Below are 8828 nucleotides of genomic sequence, written 5' to 3'. Positions count from 1 at the left end.
ACGTTGCCCGTTCTATATATCATAATATATTTCAAACATCGTCCCAAGTTATACAGGACAAAAACGTCATCCAGTAGACCCCTTCGCTTCTATTGGAGATCACATCCCTCGAAACATGATCGCACGGTTAGAAAGAACAAAGAATCCATCATCGATTCAACCGCTGCATGCTAAAATCTCCACGTGCGCCCGGGTTATCCGCTCCTATTATTACTTTATCCTTGGTGCTGACGTGGATGGACCGTGACCTGTCATCTCGTGGACCCCACTTTCTTGCCCTAGTAGTCTGCCGGGGATGGACTTGCATCGCGATGCCTGACGTCATCTCCACTTCCGGGGTAACGTGCGCCCCACTCCCCGTCCATCTTATCGTGGTCCTCTCCGGTGGTCCGGGGTTGCATTTGTCTCCACCGGTCCTCGGGTGGCCTTGGTGCCCGCTAACGCGGTACCGTAGACCGCTTTAATGGGTGGTTCTATATACACCCCCCCATTGCTCAGGACACCCCCCAAAAATTAAAAAAAAATTAAATACTCTCTACACCCCCCCATTTGCTAAGGACACCCCTAAAAAATTAAAAATTCCTAAATTACCCCCCACCCTCCCCACCCCCTCACCTAAATTGCTCTCTACACCCCCCAAACCCCCCCCCACCCCGCTCTTCCCCTCCAAAACACCCGCCGGCTTCTCCCTTCCGCCTAAAAAACCTCGCCTCAAGCACCTCGCCGGCGGCCAAACCCCCTCCGTCTCCCTTTGAACTGTTCCGCCCAAAGCACCTCGCCAACGCCCAAAACCCCCCCGTTCCCCCTTCTCCCTCTCGTCGCCGGCATTCTCCCGATCTCCGACCACCTCGCCGGCTTCTCCCGGAACCACCTCCCCGGCCATCTCCCGAGCAACGAGCACCTCGCCGGCGCCTCCACGACCACCTCGAGGTAGCTCCCCCCCCCGCCTCCCCAAATCGTTCGGCACTGGTTCTTTGAACCAGTGCCTTCGGTTCGGCCCCATGGGGCCGACGGGCCGACCAAAATACATTGGTTCGGCCCCATGGGGCCGACCCAATGTATCTTGGTCCCCATGGGGCCGAATCCAAATTTTTTTTTTTTTTTTCTGTTGCTAGACTAAGGATTATTTTTATTCCCAAATTTTAGCCTAGATCACGTCCTTAGGGTGAATTGGATACCCAACATCAAGGACAAGTTTTTCATTACTAGATTAGATAGTAATTTGAGAAGTAGGGATAATTTAGAATCATTATCATATAGCATTAACATGGTGCATCCAAATATGATGATCTTGTTACCTTCATCGATGTCATTCTTGATCTTGGAATGATTATCTCATATCAAATGCTCTATCAAATAATAAAACCACAACATTAGTTAACGAACAAAAACTAAAAATAAAAACTAAGAACTGCGGCATAGTTTTAGGTAAAGTCTATTATTGAGTTATGTCTTGAGTTTACGAGTCGTATACTTTTGAATTATCATTTATGTATGCAATTGAAGTAACATTGAATTATTTATCACAAAACCCAATCATGTAGATTCCAAGAAGTAACTTGTTTCTTTTTTGGCTTGTTTTATCATTTATCATTTATGTATGCAATTGAATTATTTTCTTTGATATAGCCTAACATTGAATTTCTATATTTTCAGACATGGATCCCGGTCCCTCCAGAGTTAGACCTACGGCGTCAGCTAGGAGACGTCGTGCTAGGATTGCTTCTCCCGAGCCTGCTCATATGCCATCGCCCTCTCCTGAGTCAGAGCATGATGATATGCCCGCTAGGGGCGAAGACGATGAGTCCGTTGGACCATGTCCAGGAGGTCCAGAGGATGAGTCCGTCCTGATCAGTTTCAGGACGCATATAGCAGCTTCCATCTGGAGGCAACAGGTATTGTTTATTTGTTATAGCATTATATTTTGTTTATTGATGTTTTATAAAGTAGTAGTAATTATACATTTATATTACAGGAACGGGCTCCACTAAAGTGCATGAACCATACTGCCAAGGTTGGTGCATGGAAGTGGTGGTTTTCAAACCAACCAAATACCAGGTTCAAAGCACTATTGAGGCAGTCGGGCCTCATAGAGTTAGTACAGTGCTCTTATCGATTCACCGATAAGATTCTGATTTCGGGCTTCGTAGAGAGATGGCAGCCCGAGACGAACACCTTCCATATACCATTTGGCGAGATCACTATCACGTTGGATGATGTATCCGCCATTTTAGGGATTCCTGTCGCAGGTGCCTCAGTAGCAGTTTCTCCTGAGAGGATGAGTGATCGGGATGCTGAGGAGCTACTTGTGGAGTTGTTGGGGGTGTCAGCTGGAGACGCGCGTCAGGAGGTACTGTCATCGCGCGGTCAGTCTGTGAGGATGGAGTGGCTGAGGACTCAGTTTCACTCTGTATCTGATAGAGACAGCCAGCAGAGGATAGAGTGTGCAGCACGAGCCTATTTGTTATTTTTGTTAGGCTGCACACTCTTTGCTGATAAGAGTGGGACCAGGGTGCCTATAGCGTATCTGTGTTTACTGCGGGATCTGGATAGGGTGAGCACATATGCCTGGGGTACAGCTGCCTTAGCATATTTGTATCGGCAGTTGGGGATTGCGTCGAGGTCATCAGTGAGACAGATCAGTGGTTATATGACGCTTCTGCAGGCATGGATTTATGAGCATTTTCCAGCACTCAGTCCTCACCCGTCGCTTGAGTATACTGATGCCAATCCCCGCGTGCACCACTGGATGCCCGGTACTCCATCCCGTACCACGATGGACCATTTAGTGGTTCTACGTGAGTCATTAGACCTTTTGAGCATCGATGAGGTACGTATCATATTACCATTTGTTTGTGTTTGTCAGTACTTTTAATATGCGATATAGTATAAAACTGAAATGGACCTTTTGTTTTGCAGGTTATTTGGGATCCCCATCATCGGCTTCGGGGAGATCGCCCATATGTTGATATCGCATTTTTTAGTGGCTCCATCAAGTGTCTTGATATCGTAGAACCCTATCATCCAGAAAGGGTTCTTAGACAGTTTGGTCGTATTCAGACCATCCCTCGAGCGCCACTAGCCCCTACGCGAGCCAACAGAGGTTCCACAGCAGGCTCGTACCGGATACATTACTCCTATATGGATCAGCTTTGAGAGCGGTGGGAGGACCACGTGCTGAGCCAGGCGAGCAGGAGCCACCCAGTTACCCGGCCATCAGACAGCGTACCGGGATACATGGAGTGGTATCTCCGTATCACGCACGTTGCAGTTCAGCCTCCTCATCTGCGCTCGAGTACTCATTCTGGAGCTAGGGGAGGTCATGATGATGCTGACATGCACCGGCGGCGTATTGCAGATGCACTCGGTATCAGTACCGACATTGTACGGATGGGTCCCTCAGAGGCTACGTCACTAGGTGCCGGGCACCTATTTCATGCTATTTGTCAGATGCATCAGTTACTTCTGGGTGATGAGCCTGGCCCGAGTACAGCACCCTCTCATTCGGATCCAGCACCCTCTCATTCGGACGTACAGCAGTACACGCGTCGACGACGGCGTCATAGGGATTGATGATGGAGCCTTTATTTTGATTATGTAGCTTCGACTTTTTTTTTTGTGTAATTTGAAACTGTTGATATTAATGAAAAATATATATTTTTGGTACATTTACGTGTAATCTTTGTAAAGCCTGGCCCGTTCTATTTTACACAAATATAACAGTGCACATAACAATCAATCTAACAATGCGAAGACAGATATTTTTTGATTTATATTGATGATGGAGTTTCACAGTACATGACTCTAAGAGCCCAAAAAAATTTACAACTTTCAAAAATTGTACATATATAAACAATCAATCTAACTCTACTGTCTCGCTAATTATAACATTAGGTGAGATGCTCTCTTTGAACTGTTGAATCCGGGCTTCATATGAATTTTTCCATCCGGTAGCACAAGGAAGATGATATTTTCGCCAGTTGGTCGCTACTGGCGGAACGGGATGTCCCGGCAACAAGAACACCTTCAAAATTAGAAATAAGAAAATATTAATAGCTACAAAATTATAAATAAGCAAAATTAAATAAGCAAAATTAAATATTCGCAAGTGTTGTGAACGTAGTACCTCAACAAAATGATTTCCATTTACGAATCCGATAGCGATATCTTTGCGGGATAGAAGAGGTACTGGCACAGAACGGAGAGGTGGGAAGGTCAGACATTGTTGCAACGAGAGATGGTATAGGACAACATTATAGCAGGATGCTATAAGATGACCCATGTCCGGCATAGTCATCCATCTGTCATATGGTGGACAATCATCATAATAGGATAATGCATGAGTGATCTCAGCAATCGTCCCTTCCACACCATATAATGTGCGATAGTGGTCCGAATGACATTGCAACTCTTGCAATAAATCCTTCCTAACACGCACCCAGTCATCTTCTCCAAATCCCAGTAAGTCAGCTATTGCCCTAAATCCGCAATTCCCATCAGCTTTTACATCCTTGATATGCTGGATGTATGGTCTCAAGGCAGAAGGAATAGCATCAATATAGATAATGGGCGTATGTGACTGGGCTCTAGTACGAAAAACCTGCAAATAATATCAAATGATAGAAAATATGTAACAATGGCAGAAATATCCAAATAGTTATCCGTCTCAGCACATCCCGTACCGGCACGGAACGGCACGTCCCGACATGTCCCGTATCGGCACATCTCGGCACGGCACGTACCGACATGTCCCGTATCGGCACATCTCGGCACGGCACATCTCGTATCGGCACATCTCGGCACGGCACGTCCCGACATGTCCCGTATCGGCACATCTCGGCACGGCACGTCCCGACATGTCCCGTATCGGCACATCTCGGCACGGCACGTCCCGACATGTCCCGTATCGGCACATCACATACCGGCACGGCACGGACCGTCCCGTAGACGTTGTGATACCTATTGTAAGGAAATAAATATTTGGTACTTACCTTTTGCTTGGGCCGCCTCTTTTGAATCTGAGTAGATGGATTGCGGATGGTAACTTTCTCAACACCAGGTGAATAACTATCCTGTCCAGATAGAACCAACTCAAACGCAGACGGGTCACGTCGAGTAGACGTATCAACCTTTATTGAAGCGCGCCCACGTGAACCGGTCTTCCGTTTTGCAGGCTCTAAAAGAGGTGTACCGAACTTATAGATATGAAACCTCGCAACTCTTTGAATTCAGCTGGCTTGAAGTTGTGCTGCACTACCAATAAACTCTTCTCCAATGAGGCTTTAACGGAGCTGTGCTGCAACTCAATCAATCCATGTATTCTAGTCCAAGATGACTCGAAACTTCCTTGGCTTGATCCAAGCTGCTTTTTGAGCTTTGCATGTGCACTCTCGACCCTAGTAAACAAATGAAAGTTAGATATAACAATTGAGGCAAATTAAAATTAAATGAGTCTTTATTTGTGATACCTATTTGTCGTCACATTTCCGTAGTGCCTGCATGTATCCGTCCACGCCGCAACAAATCTTTCCTTGTATTTGCTCAGCCAAGTATCTGACACATACTGTAGTGCATCTGGATAGGTACCGAACTCTCTCTGCAGTGCACTCCAGCGATCATTATACTCGTCTTCCGTGGAGGACAGCACTAGTACATTCCAACTCATAATAAATTTATCCCATTTCTCCTTCAATTCGAAAATTTTTTTGCACTTGGCCAAAACATTCCTACTAATATGCCATCTACATAATAAATGTCTAGCAGTAGGAAATACTCTATGAATTGCATTCATCAAAGCCAAGTCTCTATCTGTAACAATCAACTCAGGCAAAACATCATCAGCTATGACACTGCGCAATCTCTCTAATGCCCAAGTATAGCTTTCTTCCCGCTCAGAATTTAAGTATACAAAAGCAATTGAAAATGTCATGTCAGTAGATGTCACCCCCACAATCTCTAAGAGCGGAAGACGATACCTATTCGTCTTGTACGTACAATCCATTATCAACACACGGGGAAATGCACGGAACAAATCAATGCTGCCAGGGTGTGCCCAAAATAAGTCATGCACAACATCCGTATTAGTACAATTCCTATGCCACTCAATATATTTAGCCTCTGATAATTTACCTAATAGATGTTGCATTTCAGACCTCCCGGCTTTCTCTACAACCTTAAACCGTTGACGTACATTGTAGATAGTCTTGATAGTCGTAACATTGAGGGCATCTCTTTCCTTCAATGTGGATAATATGTCCTTTGGACGAACCAAACTCTTTGACATATCCACTAACAATTCCGTCTCCTGCTCAGATAATCTCCCTGCATATGAGTGCCCCTCCAGATTCTCTGCAGCGGGATGATTGTGCACTCCACATACGACCAGTAATATCCAATCATCCGCAATATCCAATTTCTTTCCTCTCAATGCAAAAGGGCATCCACACTTCTTTGTCCCACAGGCAGTCTTTATTCGCTTTTCTTTTTTGGTTCGGTATGTCCCACCCCTCTCACAACCTAACGTAATTCTGGGTTTCTTAGAAATGGTACCTGCATCGGATGATTTGATTACAACAACAAAACCATTTTGCCTCCCAGCTTCACGACACCAATTACACAAGTCCTCTCTACTCTTGAAGATCTATATATTAAACATTTTATGTAAGTACACAGTTGTAAAAATAGCTCGCTAAACTAATACAAAATTGCACAATACATTATAATACCTCGTAAGTTGTAAATTCGCTTGTGTAATCCAGTACAAATTCTGATCCAATTATACTCGATTCGGTTGTAGCATAGCCCTACATATAAAATAATTTATCACCAAGAATTAATGAATCAGAGGATCTGTTCGGCACAAAATTCAGCACGGCACGCGATTTGGCACCAGAAGCCTTCTGTTCGGCTGCACAGTGCCGAACAGAAGGCTTCTGTTCGGCTGCACAGAGCCGGACAGAACCCTTCTGTTCGGCTGCACAGTGCCGGACAGAAGTCTTCTGTTCGGCACTGTGCAGCCGAACAGAAGGCTTCTGTTCGGTTGAGGGTTGCCGAACAGAAGGCTTCTGTTCGGCACTGTTCAGCCGAACAGAAGCCTTTTGTTCGGCGATCCAGTGCCGAACGGAGCACGAACCGTGAAAAAAAAAAAATTTCGAAACAAGGTGGAACACGTACCTTTGCGGCCGATTCTTCGTCCCAAATCACTAGTTGCTTGTCCATGCTTCGAATGGGGCTTAAATCTCCTTCAAAAATCGCCTAAACGATGTAAATGGATCGAGGGGTTTAAGAGGGGTTTGAGGGGTGTTTTTTTTTTTCTTTTCAAAACGAAACGGAGGAGGAGGAAGGGGGGGTGTACTGAGAAAATTTCAAGGGCAATATGGTAATTACACTAAAGGTTAGTTTGGGTATTTTTTTTTTGGTTTTTGGGGGGGGGGGTGTCCTTAGCAATAGGGGGGGTGTATATAGAACCCCCCGCTTTAATTCGTCCAAACCGCGGAAGCCAAACGTTTTCTTCCTAAAATGCCCTCGCCACCGGCGTGCGACGTGGCTTCTGAAAACACTGCTGTCTTCCGATTTTCGAACGAGATTCGTGAACTCCTAGCAAAAAAAAAGAAAAAAGATTGGTGAATATATTATTGGCTGTCACACGGGAAATATCAAATAGTATCCTTGAGACACTGTTTATATGATAATCTACTATTTTTAAACTGAAATGGAGATTAGAATTAAGAAACTATTGTTGGAAAATGGATGAAGGTCAATCATATTACTAAGTAAGAATGGCTAGTTTTTGGTTTCGACATGATTACATTGTGATGAGCTTAAGCTCTATAAAAAGGCATCTAAATCAGCAAAAACTAACTGGAATTCTCACAGCCTGTTCACATGAATAATGAAAAGTGGAAACATTAAACTATGATTGCGATAATAAGTAAAAAATATAAAAAAATCTTGATATCCCAAGAGTGCCAAGTGGTTTACATGTAACCGCCCAGACTTAGCTGTCATCTTGAAATCTGCTTTTCTCGAAAAATGTGTAATTTTTCTAGTTAAATAGATGGTTGTCAATTTAAAATTTTTATCCAAATATAGTATATTTGGAACCTATCTTTATTGGTGAGGCAAACTGAGATAGGTAATTTGTTATCTTATCAACTAACTATCTAGCTGCAGGATCTCGCTTGGGATATATGTTGTGTTTTTAAGGATCCTCTAAGTAAGTTTTCTTTCAATTTTTTTACGTCTTTACGCTCCTCCGAGGCTTCCTTCTTCAATCGTATTTGCTTTTGCTCTTTTGGGTCAGAACTAGCATCGGAGCATCAATTGAATTTGTTTCTCCACCATCTAGCATCTACTCGGTGTGGGATCATCTCTGATTAAACATAGCAGCTATTAAACTCTCGGTACTAAGGCGTGCAACGTTCTCATCCAATTTTTCTAATTTGGATGACAAACGAGCCGAAATTTTCGACAACCAAAGCTGGCGATATAAGAAATTCACCTTTAACTTGTAAAATAAAATTTAGATAAAATATAATTTATATAATAAAATATTAAAAAATAGTATTTTTATATTAATTAAAATATATTTTTGCTGCAGTAGGTGCTATACTGCTATCATCAAGCAAAACCGGTGACCCGTCGCATACGACAAGAGAATCAATATTTTTATACCACAATTGAGAAAAACAGCGATGCGTATATCCCTAACTGACACAACGTGAAAGCATTGAAGATCAAAGAGAAAGATAGCTGTAATATAACGGCGATATTTTAAACCAGCGTGCCAGGCTGGCGGTTGGGGCGACCGGGGGCGATGCCGTCATGAA

This window comes from Phoenix dactylifera, chromosome 4 (assembly GCF_051530095.1).
Source record: "Phoenix dactylifera cultivar Ajwa chromosome 4, Ajwa_hap1_PhDact_Kaust_v1.1, whole genome shotgun sequence".
NCBI lineage: Eukaryota > Viridiplantae > Streptophyta > Magnoliopsida > Arecales > Arecaceae > Phoenix > Phoenix dactylifera.
The sequence above is the reverse complement of the archived record's forward strand: the minus strand, read 5'-3'. Positions refer to the sequence as shown.